Genomic DNA, 13,712 nt, shown 5'->3' with positions numbered 1-13,712 from the left:
AATGGATAAAGAAGATGTGCTACGTATATACAATGGAATATTACTCAGCCATACAAAAGAATGAAATAATGCCATTTGCAGCAACATGGATGGACCTAGAGATTATCATACTAAGTGAAATAAGTCAGACAAGGAAAAACAAATATCAAGTGATACTACCCATATGTGGAATCTAATTTTAAAAAAAAGAGAAAAGGAAAAAATGAACTTAGTTAAAAAACAGAAACGGAGTTACAGATCTCAAAAACAAACTTACGGTTACCAAAGGGGAAACATGGTTGGGGAGGGATGAATCAGAAGCCTGGGATGAACAGACACACACTACTATACATAAGATAGATAACCAACAAGGACCTACTGTAGAGCACAGAGAACTCTACTCAATATTCTGTGGTGACCTATGAGAAAAGAATCTAAAAAAGAATGAATATGTGTACATGTATAACTGAATCACTTTGCTGTACACCTGACACTAACACAACATTGTCAATCAACTAGACTCCAATAAAATAAAATTTTACAAAAGAAAGAAAGATAGAAATCCAGTGGCATGAGACTTGGTCCTTGCTTTCACAATTTGGAAAGTAAAATAAAATATTTACACATATACCCCCCTCAATTTTTTAAAATAAAGTAACATAATGACATATTACTCCTAAGTACCTTGTATGAGAATACAGATATTTTAATACGTCAATTATACGTCAGTTAAAAAGAAAAGGATCATTTTCCTGCATGACAGCGACAGCACTGTCACACTCCCCAAATGAACAATAATGCCCTGATGTCATCTCCTACGTGACCATATTCAAAGTTGCCCCTTGTCTCCCCAAATACCTTTACAGTGGATTTGTCCAATCAGTCCTGGTCCAGAGCCACGGTTGCGTTTGTGAATCTCTTTAATCTACAGCAGACCCCTATGTTCCCCATGCCCTTAACCTGATGAGCAACGGGCATTAATTGGCCCAAGACAGGTACTTTATTTTTTTTGTTTAATTTTTATTTTATATTGGACTATAGTTGATTTACAAAGTTGTGTGAGTTTCAGGTGTAACTTATGTGGTTACTACAGAATGCTGAGTACCGTTCCCTGTGCTATTCAGCATGTCCTTGTTGGTTATCCATTTTATGTATAGTAGTGTGTATATGTCAATCCCAAACTCCTAATTCACCCCCACTTTTCCCCTTTGGTAACCACAAGATTTTTTTTCTTGAAGTCTGTGAGTCTGTTTCTGTTTTGTAAATAAGTTCATTTGTGTCATTTTTTAGATTCCACATATGTGATGTCATATATAAGTTCATTTGTGTCATTTTTTAGATTCCACATATGTGATGTCATACGATATTTGTCCCAGACAGGTACTTTAGACAAGGCAGACCAGGGTGAAGTGATGGAGACGGAGTGAGGGGGCGTGGCTTTGCTTTAAGTGGTCAGGGACGCTCTGGGAGGAGGGGCCACCTGGGCTGACCCAAGAGCCAGCCGCGCAAAGTTCTAGGGTGAGAGTGTGCCCAGCAGGGGCAAGGCACAGGCTCAGCATGTTTGAGGTGCCGCGTGGAGGCCAGAGTGGGTGGGCAGGCGAGCCGGAGGAAGGGCTGGAGGCGCAGTCAGAGGAGCCGGGGAAGCAGGTCACGAGGAGCAAGCGAGCCAGTGGACGAAGGCTGCCACAGACGTGCCAGCTAGATGACCGCCCGTGTCTGTGAATCACCTGCTGGGCATGTGCGACGTGCTGGGCACTGCACTGAGCGTTTGGTGCGGTCCACCCACCCGATCCCCACGACAGCCCCGTGAGTTCCTGACTATCACTCAGGACCCGCCAGGCTCTGCAGCAGTAACAAACTGCTCCGAAAAGCTCCGCCACTCGAAACCCTGCAGGTTTATGTCTTGCTCCTGCTATGTGGTGATCCATCCCAGTGTTGGTGACGGGCTCCAGAATGAATGTGGGACCGTCTGGCATTGCCATACCAGGGGGAAGCTCAGGAGGGGCCGTTAGGAGCTCCATTCCGGAAGCTTCTACTGACAGCTCATCCGTCAGAACTGACCGCACGGCTGTAACCACAAGAAGGACAGGAAGTTTCTTCCCACCGGGCGCCCAGAAGCTGGGAACCCGGAAATATCCTAGTAGCATTGTGGCCCCATTTTACAGATGAGAAAACTAGTTTAAAAAAGATAAAAGTAAGTTGCCCAAGGCCTCACACCTGGTTACTGGCAAGGCAGGGAGAGCTGGCCTGGACTTGGGCTTTGATGGCAGAGGCATCGGCACAAGGATGCCGATGGGCGTGGTGGCTGTGGCCGTTCCTCCTGCCCCATGACACAGGGCACAAGCGTTTTGCCCGTCTGCCTCCGAAGGCTGGAATCTGCCTCCGGACACTTGCTTCCTAGCCCGGAGGTGCCCCAAGTCCCCAGCGGGCTGTGCAGCTGGTGGTGAGGGCTGGGACCGGGACCCCGGGCCTCCAATTCCCCCCCGAGAGGCATGTCCTGCACACGCTCGGGGCCCCACACCCAGACCAGGCTCTGGGCCCTGGAGGCTGCGTCGCCCGGGGGCCTCTGGCTTTTCCTGGGTTTGGCCCAGCAGAGGCCCTTAGTCCCCAATCCTCCACAGCGGTGAGTTCTATGACCACCTCCGACCCGGGCCCTCCACCCAGCTCCAGTAGCCCCTGCGGGCCTGGCGAAGCCCCAGGTCCCCACCGCCCTGTGACTCCCTTCATTACCGTCCAGTGAGACCCTGTGGAGTGGAATTCTGTCTCCCGTCAGGATATTGACTGATAATGGTCACTTCACCAGGGAGGTCTGGGAGGTTAGGCAGGGACCACTCACACAACAACTTTGACTGAGGGCTGCCTGAGGGCCAGGTACCATCTGAGGTTCTGGAAAATCCCTTCCGTCATGGAGTTCCCGTTCCACTGAGAGACAGACAAGAAACGCCATTAAACGAGGTCTGTTAGAAGGTGCTGGGTTTCCTAGACGGAACAAAAACAGGGAAGGGGCGCGAGTGTGCGGGAAGGGTCATAACTCTAAATAGGGAGGTCGGGACCTGGGGTGGGGGGCAGGCTGGGCGACACGGGTCCCTCCCCGCAGAGCAAACAGCAAGTGCAAAGGCCCTGGGGCAGGGCGATGGGTGCCCTGTGTGTTCAGGGGGAGCACGTGCAAAGGCCCTGGGGCAGGGCGATGGGTGCCCTGTGTGTTCAGGGGGAGCACGGAGGCCAGAAGCGGGAGGCAAGCGTGTCCAGCCTGGAGCGTGAGGACCTGGGCGTCCTTGGAGAGGAGCTGCAGGATCTGGCTTGGACTTTCCAGAGCTGTGAGCCTGCACAGGTGAGAAGAGACTGGTGGACCCCGGCTAGAGGCCGGGGATGCGGCCCAGGAGGGGGATTCTGGCAGAGGCCAGCACCTCCCACCTGGATTAGGTGCTGTACTGGGCTGCATGGTGTCCCCACAATTCATGTCCACCGGGGACCTCAGAATGTGACCTTGGACTTCCCTGGTGGCACAGTGGTTGAGGGTCCACCTGCCAGTGCAAGGGGTGCGGGTTCGATCCCTGGTCCCAGAGGATCCCGCTTGCGGCGGAGCAGCTGGGCCCGTGCGCCAGGGCTGCCGGGCCTGCACTCTGGAGCCCGTGGGCTGCAGCTGGTGAGCCGCCTGCCGCAACTGCTGAGGCCTGTGTGCCTGGAGCCCGAGCTCCGTGGTGGGAGGGGCCCCGCGGTGGGGGGCATGAGCGCCCAGAGGGGATGGGCCCCACCCCCACCCCCGCCCCCGCTCACCGCGGCTGCAGAGCGCCCCCGTGCAGCCAAAAATAAATAAATAAATTAAATAAGTTAGGGCTTCCCTGGTGGCGCAGTGGTTGAGAGTCCGCCTGACGATGCAGGGGACACGGGTTCGTGCCCCGGTCCGGGAAGATCCCACGTGCCGCGGAGCGCCTGGGCCCGTGAGCCATGGCCGCTGAGCCTGCGCGTCCGGAGCCTGTGCTCCGCAACGGGAGAGGCCACAACAGTGAGAGGCCCGCGTACTGCAAAAAAAAAAAAAAAAAAAAGGTCCACTAACTGATGGATTAAAAAAATGTGGTCTAGGGACTTCCCTGGTGGTGCAGTGGTTAAGAATCCGCCTGCCAATGCAAGGGACATGGGTTCAACCCCTGGTCCAGGAAGATCCCACATGCCGCGGAGCAGCTAAGCCTGTGCGCCACAACTAGTGAGCCTGTGCACTAGAGCCCGCGAGCCACAACTACTGAGCCCACGTGCCACAACTACTGAAGCCCGCATGCCTAGAGCCCGTGCTCCACAACAAGAGAAGCCACCGCAATGAGAAGCCTACACACCACAACGAAGAGTAGCCCCCGCTCGCTGCAACTAGAGAAAGCCTGCGCCCAGCAAGGAAGACCCAACACAGACAAAAATCAATCAACAAATATATATTTTTTAATAAATAAATAAAAGTTTTAAAATGTGGTCTATCTGAGCAATGGAGTATCATTCAGCAAGAAGAAGAAATGAAGTACCAATACATGTTACAGCATAGATGAACCTTGAAAACAACATGCTGAGTGAAAGAAGCCAGACACAAACCAGAAAGTAAATAAATAAAGAAGAAATAAAAGAAGAAAAAAAAGAAATAGAAATAAGTCAGACACAAGAGGCCACACATCGTATGATTCCACTCATACAAAATGTTCAGAACGGGCAAATCCAGAGAGACAGACTAGTGGTCACCCGGGGCTGGGGGAGAGGGAGCCTGTCCGTGGGTGTGGGATTTCTTGCTGGGGTGCTGAAAATGTTCTGAGATGCGATGGTGATGATCGCACAGCTCAGCATGCTAAAAATCCGCTGGAGTGTACGCTTTAACATCCTGAATGTTATGGTGTGTGAATTATAATGTAAATTTTTTTTTAAATGAAGACAAATGCAATAGACATTAAAAAAAAAAAGAAAAATGGAGTACTGCCTGACCCGCTTGCCTCCGGGTGCAGAGATTGGAAAAGCAGCCTGGGGTGGGTAGGCATCGAAGGCGCCACCGCTGTGTGCTGCCCGCAAGACAGGCCGACCTGAGTGGATGCTGGTCCACAGCCGGGCTCCAGGACCTGCCAGGGTGTGGCTCTGGGCCAGCCAGGCCCCTCCTTCCTCACCTGTAGAATGGGGAAGGGAATGGTGCCCACCTGGGGCCGAGGGTGAGGAGGCAGTGGGTGGGTTTCCGAGGAGCCCTAAGAGCAGGGCCTGGACGGGGCGCTGTGTTACCCGTCCATCCACAGAGCCCTCGGAGCGCCTGTCCCCAAGCCAGAGCCCCTCGAGATATTTTTTTCTGAGGTGCGATTCACAAAACACAAAATTACCCACCTTAAGGTGAACAATTTAGGGGTGTTTAGCATGTCGACAATGCTGTGCAACCACCACCTCTGATGCAAAACATTGCATCACCCTGAAATACACCCCACCCCCATTAGCAGCCCCTCCCTCTCCCCCCCTCCTCCAGGCCCTGGCAACCGTATCTGTGGCTTCATGTCTTCCAGGTGTTTCATATAGATGGACCACTTGCGATATGGGACCTTAGACTTTCCCTCACTTGAGGCTGCTGGGAGATGAGAAAATAAAAATATGTCTCCACATGGTTATGTGAATTGTCCTTTTCAAAAAAATTCTAAACAAACCCCAGAGGCACTGCTTGGATGAATCTTAGTTCGTGGTGCGCTGTCACCATCAGCTGGACTTATTTATAACATAAAAATGCGTGAGTTCACCAACCCACGCAAGAACTAGAGTATCAGTGATAACTCCCACCCGCCTCTGTGCCCCACACCTTCTCGTCCCTCCCAGGGACCACTGAGTTTTGTGCTGACACCTCACCTTTGTTGGATGGTAGTTGTAACACAAATGAACAATCACCCAGATGTTCATCCCACACGCATCACAATGTCACGTTGCGTTTTAACTGTTTTCAGCTTTGTTGAAAGGGTGTCATGTTATAGGTCATCTTCTGGGACTCATTTTTTCCCACTGCATATTATGTCGGTAAAAAGCATCTTTGTTGTTGCAGGAAGTTGGCATCTGTTCTTTTTTTTCCACTACGGGGCAATATTCCATTGCAGAAACAGATTATAGCAGAGGTTTGGGGAGGGGAGGGTTCAGTATTTTTCCTTTTATAGAGACTACTGCTGTTATAAAAATGAACAAAATGGGGTCATTTGTAGAGACATGGATGGATCTAGAGACTGTCATACAGAGTGAAGTTAAGTCAGAAAGAGAAAAACAAATATCGTATATTAACGCATATATGTGGAACCTAGAAAAATGGTACAGATGAACCGGTTTGCAGGGCAGAAATACAGACACAGATGTAGAGAACAAACGCATGGACACCAAGCAGGGAAAGGGACAGGGGGTGGGGGAGTGGTGTGATGAATTGGGAGATGGGGATTGACATATATACACTAATATGTATAAAATGGATAACTAATAAGAACCTGCTGTATAAAAAAATTAAATTTAAAAATTAAAAAAATTCAAAAAAAAAGGCTACTGCTGTAAACATCATAGGTTGTCCTCTGTGAGCGTGTGTGTGTGTGTGTCTGTGTGTGTGTGTGTGTGTGTCTGTGTGTCCAGGGCACAGGCCTGGAGGGGGCTCAGCAGGGACAGAAACAAGAACAGGCTCCCACAGCAGAGAGGAGAGGAGGGTCTCCGGGGATGGATGGGAAGGTGGATGCCTGGGCTCGCCCAGCCCCTGTGCCCCGTTCATTTGCTCATTCATTCATTCTTTCAACAATAGCGAACTGGGGACTTTCCTGGTGGCGCAGTGGTTAAGACTCTGCGCTCCCAATGCAGGGGGCTGGCGTTCCATCCCTGGTCGGGGAACTAGATCCCACATGCCACAACTAAGAGTTCTCAGGCCACAACTAAGGAGCCCTCGAGCCACAACTAAGACCCAGCACAACCAAATAAATAAATAACAGTAACGAATTGAAGGTTTCCTAAGTCCCTTTTAGGCTAGTAACAAATTCAAGCTCCCTGTTTTGGAGCTTCCACAGAGGTGGAGGGAACTAGAAAATAAATTCACAAGGAGAGTTCCCATAAGGATAAGTGAGAAAGGACATGAAGTGGGGCTGAGGAGTTCTTAATTTTTTTAATCTTAAGCACGTTGGAGAGGGTGAATGGTAAATTTCTGCTGGAGGTGAGAGAAATAAGGTTGTAAGTGTGTCTCCCATCCCCCTTCCCAGACCCCTGACTGTGCTCCTTGGCCCACAGTCCCCTTTGTTAGAGTGCCAGAGGGGCCCGGCTTCTTTGGATGGAACGGCAGTCGGGGAAAGCCTCTGGAGGAGATGGCTGGCTGGAGCCAGCCTTTTGACCAGCTGGTCAGTGCAAAGGCCCTGCAGCTGGGGTAGGTCGAGTGGGGCTGGATGAGGGAGGTGAAGACGGAAGAAGACAGCAATGCCCCGAGCACTGCGCCCACCAGGAGGCCCCAGGCCCCAGGCAGTGGCTTAGACCAGGGCGTGGCCAGGCCTGGAACTGGCAGAGGAGGACAGCAGGTTGTGGGGGGGGTGGAGCATGCACGTCATCGGAAGACACACCTGGCTGCCCCTTGAGACGGGGACTAGAGGGAGGGCAGGACGCCGCGGGATTCTGGAGTTGCGGCCCAGGCGCTTAGAGGAAACCCCAAGTCCTGAGCCTTGCTCCAGGCCTGGCAGGGGCTTCTGCACACCTGACAGGGCTCCTAACTCTCCGTCGTCCATCAGCAGGGTGGCAGTGGTCTGTGTCAGGCTGAGTCACACACCCGGCAGGATGCAAAGGCCTCGGGGCACTCTGCTTTGACTTCTGCAAGAAGCAGCAGCTGCAGGCTCTGAGCCAACTTGATTCTCACTCAGGAGCTGCCGACTTCAAGGGCTGGAGCCCTCTGGGGCTGGGAAAATGCGGGCTAAAGCTCGGCGCCCTGGACCCAGCAGTCACTCACTCCTTCTCCCTCCAGGCCTTCGAGGAGGCTATTGGCACCCGATGTGCCTCCTAGGACCAGAGCCGCCAGCCCCCCGCACGGCCCCCCATGCCGTGGGCACCCTGGGAAGCCCCTCCCCCTCAGCAGTCCCTGCCCCTCCCCCTCCCCTCAGCCCCTGCCAGCCGCCAATCCTCTTTCGGTCTCTGGATTCGCCCGTCTGGATGCTTCATGTAAATGTCTTTGTACAAGATGTGGCCTTTTGCGTCGGGCTTCTTCCACTCGCAGGACGCGTCCTAGGTTCATCCACACTGCAGACTGTGTCAGTGCTTCTTTTTATTTTATTTTATTTTGGCCGTGCCCCGCGGCTTCAGGGATCTTAGTTCCCCGACCAAGGATCAACCCTGTACCCCCTACAGTGGGAGCGCAGAGTCCTAACGGCTGGACCGCCAGGGAATTCCCAGTGTCTCTTTTTAAAATTAACTTTGGGACTTCCCTGGTGGCGCAGTGGTTAAGAACCTGCCTGCCAATGCAGGGGACACAGGTTCGAGCCCTGGTTCGGGAAGACCCCACATGCCACGGAGCAACTAAGCCTGTGAGCCACAACTACTGAGCCTGCGCTCTAGAGCCCACGAGCCACAACTACTGAGCCTGCACTCTAGAGCCTGCGAGCCACAACTACTGAGCCTGCACTCTAGAGCCTGCGAGCCACAACTACTGAGCCCGCGTGCCACAACTACTGAACCCGCACACCTAGAGCCTGTGCTCTGCAACAAGAGAAGCCACCGAAATGAGAAGCCCATGCACCGCAACAAAGAATAGACCCCCACTCGCCGCAACTAGAGAAAGCCCATGAGCAGCAATGAAGATCCAATGCAGCCAAAAATAAAAAATAAATTTATTAAAAAATTAAAAAATAAAATTAACTTTACTGAGGTATTATTCACACACAGTTAAATACTCACATTTCAAGGGTTTTGACAACTGTATAAAGCCATGTATCCACCAGACCCCAATCACCATAGGACACTCGTCCCCTCCAAAGCCCTGCCTGTCCTTTCCCGATCCATCCCCCCAGCCCAGGCAACCAACAAGCGATCCGTCTCTGACGGGTGAATCCCACACAGGATGAATCCCTACAGCAGAGGTCTTCTGGGTCTGGCTTCTCTCGCCTTACGTACAGGGCGTCAAGGTTCGCCGCGCTGCTGCGTGGACAAGATGCTTATTCTCTCCACTCCAGAGGGAGGATATCCCCATTTGTTTCTGCTTTCCCCTGTGATGGACATTTGTTTCCAGCTCTGGGCTACTCTGAATAAAGCTGTAATGAATATTTCCCATCAGGCACCCTGAGTAAACAGCTAGGAGTGGGATTGCTGGGTTGTAAGTTTCTGTTCAGCCATCCTTGCCTGGGGGACACAGGTACAGACCTTCCCTCTGGGCTTGAGGCTGGAAGGGGCTGGCTGCGAGGCCAAGGTGGGTGGCGCCCTGAGGTTACCCGGGACTGAAACCAGCCCGGAGCCCCCTTAGAACCCTGGCTGTCACCATCCCACCCTTCTGGGAGCCAGGAAGCAAATTCCCATCCTGCCCCAAAGTCTGAAGTCCTTGAGATGAGCCTAGGCCCCGAGCAGCTTTGCCTAAAGTCCCCTAGCGGAGGATAAAGATCTTTTCGGGACGAGACCACCAGCTCCCCCTTCAGCAGTGCTCCTCGATGGCTGGAGTTAGCTTGGGACGGGACTGGGAGGTGCTGGTGTTCTAGGGAACTCTCCTTGAGGAAGCTGGCTGTCTCCATTGTTCTAGTTAATCCTCCTTATTATTCCAGGTGAGATGACCTAGGCACAGAGAAGCCAGGTGGCTACCCAGGCTTCCCCGCTGTGCCTAGAGGGGACCCACCCAGACACTCACCCACTCTGCCGTCCAGCCCATGGTTGGGGAGGAGTGTCCTCCCAACACACACACCAGTGGTGCTTCAGTGGCATTTGAGGAGTGGATTCACCTCTGGGCATCGTGGACTGGGGTGATAGAGACAGGAACTCCTAGGTTTTGCTGGTATCCACTACCACTGTTTGGAAGAATGATCCAGAACTTGTAAGTAATGACTTCAGCATGCTCTTCCGTGGTCCAGTTGGAGCATCATTGAAGGACTACTTAATACTTCAAGGCCAGGGTCACCAAACTCATTCTGTAAAGGGCCGCATGGCACATATGGCTTTGCCGGTCGCACGGCCACCTTTGCAGCTACTTAGCTTTCCAGGTGCAGCTTGGAAGCAGCCAGAGACACTAAATAAGCAAGTGGGCGTGGCTGGGTTGCAATAAACTTTATTTACCGAAGTAGGCAGTTCATCTCTAGAATATATAAAGAACTGCAACTCAAACAATCCAATTAGAAACCGGCCAAAGGACGCAGCAGACGTTTCTCCAAAGAAGTTAAACAAATGGACCAGTAAGCAAATAAGATGCTCCGCATCACTAATCATTAAGGAAATGCAAACCAAAGCCACAGTGAGAAACCACAACCACTAGGACGGCTATTTTTGTAAAGCAGAAAATAACAAGTGCTGGTGAAGATGTGGAGAAACTGGGATCGCTGACGGGAATGTCAAATGGTGCAGCTTCTGTGGAAAACAGTAAGGTGGCTCCTCAAAAGATTAAAAATAGAATTACTAGCAGTTCCACTTCAGGATGTATATCCAAAAGAATTGAAGACAGGATCTGGAAGAGGTACTTGTACACTCACGTTCATAGCCGCGTTATCCACAATAGCTAAAATGTGGAAGCAACCCAAGTGTCCTTCAGTGGATGAATGGCTAAACGAAATGTGGCGTATACGTACAATGGAATATTATTCAGCCTTAAAAAGGAAGGAAATTCTGACGCGTGCTACAACACGGATGAAACTTTGGGACATTATATGCTAAGGGAACTGAGGCAGACATTAAAAGACCAATACTGTAGGATTCCACTTTTATGAGGTACCTAGAGCTGTCAGATCCATAGAGACAGAAAGTGGGAGGGTGGGTGCCGGGGTGGAGGGAAGAGGGAGTAGGGTGTTAGAGTTTTTGCAGGGGGATGGCATTAGTGTTTAATGGGGGCAGAGTTTCAGTTTGGGAAAATGGAAAATTTCTGGAGATGATGGTGGTGATAGTTGCACAGCAATACGAATGTATCGTACACCCTGAGGTGTACACTTAAAAATGGTTAAGATGGTAATTTTTAAGGTATGTGTATTCTACAAATATTAAAAAAATAAAAAGAAAGAAAACACTGGGACTTCCCTGGTGGTTTGGTGGTTAAGACTCTGCACTTCCACTGCAGGGGGCACAGGTTCAACTGCTGCTTGGGGAACTAAGATCCCATGTGACGCAGGGCACGGCCAAAAAAAACAAACAAACGAAAAACAACAAAAAAGGAAAAAACCAAGAGGAGGGCTGGATTTGCCCCCTTAGACCATAAGTTTGCTGATCCTTGATGCAGGGGTTCTTCACCCGTGTTTACCTTTCTGTTGACAATTGATTCAAAGCTCTGAGTCTGTGACATTATCTCCATGTTAACTTGTAGGTTTTTGTCAAACAGAAGACAGATGATTTCTCTGAGATAGAAAAGATAATCAAAGGTTAATGTTTTGCCCTGGGAAACAATAACCAGTTTTGAATCGGACTGACCAATCTTACTCTAACATTCTTCTTTTCAAATCCCTATAAATAAACAATCCCTCAAATTCTACCCAGGAACCATCTTTACTGTCTGGCTGGTTCCCTCGTTACTGAGTTAGCTAAACCTCTAGCCCACTTTTTGCTCCATATTCATATGAGAGTTTATTTGTTTTTTAATTTTTCGGCCACACCATGTGGCATGTGGGATCTAAGTTCCCTGACCAGAGATCGAACCCACACCCCCTAGATTGGAAGCACAGAGTCTTAACCACTGGACTGCCAGGCAAGTCCCTGAGAGTTAGTTTTTAACTTCTTGAAAATTACACTGGTGAAGCCTCAATGACACAGGAATGCAGCCCCCTGTCTGTTTTAAGGCACACAAACCACCCCCGACTCCCAGCACCTGTGACAGACATTACTAATCCATCACAGAATTCTCAGAACTCTTAAGTTTAAGACTCTAGGTAGCTGCCACCAGTCCCTTTGAAACGACACCCATTCACCATTCCTTTCATAGAAGGTAGCAGCAGTGCTGGAGGCCTGTCTGGGTGGGCAGGTGGCACCTCCATGGAGGGTGGTGTGTTTTGGCTTGTTGAGTAAGCAAGTCAGGGGTGGTTTTCTTCACCCAACATCCTTTCCACAGGTTTCTTGACTGATTGCTGGGCACTGGGCTGAGCACCAGAGGTCAGAGCTGAACAGGATTTTGTCCTTTCCTCGGGAGGTTTGGAGACCCAGGAGGACAAGGTGCAAGTGCTTGCCGTGGAGAGGTATCACTTCTTAGTTGTATGACCTTGGGCAAGTCACTTCTCTGGGCATCAGTTTCTTCCCCCATTAAATGGGAGTAACCATAGGAATCTACCTCCCAGGGTTGATGTGGGCATAAGAGTTACTTCCTGTAAAGAGAGTTGCCTGCACATAGCAAGGGCAGTCGATTCTCACTGTTCATGGTACTGTGAATGAAGAATGTTTGCTGCCATATCAGTAAACAAAGGATGTTGCAGCCATCCAGCCATCACATTACAGCTGCCCCAACGGTGCATTCTGGGAAGACTCAGGATGAGAAGCAGAGGACACTGGCCCCGGATAGCTGAGGTGCATATCAGAGGAATGATTTCAATGAGCCCAGACTTTGCATCTTCCCATACATAGCGAAGCGCTAAATTCCTTAACTTGTGATGTCTGGTTTTCCTTATTTAACAGTAATCTTTCAATGTTCCGACTACCTGGTCTTAGTTTCAAAAACTCCTATAGATCCTGGCTCCCCGCCCCTTGCCCATTTGGGACAGTCTCTCAGAGTTTCTGAGATGCTGTGTCCCAGCCTTAAGTCCTTAGTTTTGTCCATCGAATAAAGCATAACTCTGAACTTTTAGGTTGTGCATTTTTTTCAGTCGACAGTACTCATGCTCTATAACGTTGCCACAAGCACAGGATTAGCGGATTCTGAACCTGCTCTGGGAAAAATACATTTAGGTTCCTGCCACCCTCTGGTCACAACACTTTTGTCAACCGTTCAATACATCACTGTGTGTTTATGTGTGTTTCTGTTTAAAAGACATCTTATTTCATATATGCTGTTGATTCATTACCATTGTTTACTTTTGAACAGCGAAATCGCCAACAAAAAGCACAAAGATCCGAAGAATGTTGTGGGGCTCCAAGGACAAAGGACGGCCCTGCTTGAAAAGGTGTCAGCCTCACAGCCCCTACAGGACTCTTACTCACCCGCCCCACCCTGTTGCCATGGTTACAAAATTCCTGAGCCCACCTGGGCGACACTCATCTGAGCAACAGGGACCTGTCCCAAATAAGCAAAGGCATCTGCCCTGTCCCACTGCCACCCTACAGAAGGAAGGTGTATGTGCCTCGGCCAATCAGTAAACGAGATTTTCACCTCAGACCATTCCTTTGTTTCCTGGCTATAAAAACTGATCAATAGCACATGCTCAGGCTCGACTCTCCCAGACTGCTAGGACGTTGGCCCGCTGTTCTGGCAGCGACCCTTCCCTCCAATAAATTCTACCTTCTTTACGTTCTGCCCTGTGTCTGGAAATTCTTTTCCGGCCCGCGTTCGGACCGCGACAGATGTGGCCCTAAATGGCCCACAGGACCCTCGTTTGCGGTACGAGAGCTGCTGATGCGAGGCAGTGGCCTCCCTCACC

The sequence above is a fragment of the Grampus griseus genome, assembly GCF_964374135.1.
Source record: "Grampus griseus genome assembly, chromosome: 12".
Lineage (NCBI taxonomy): Eukaryota > Metazoa > Chordata > Mammalia > Artiodactyla > Delphinidae > Grampus > Grampus griseus.
This window is presented reverse-complemented; position numbering follows the sequence as displayed.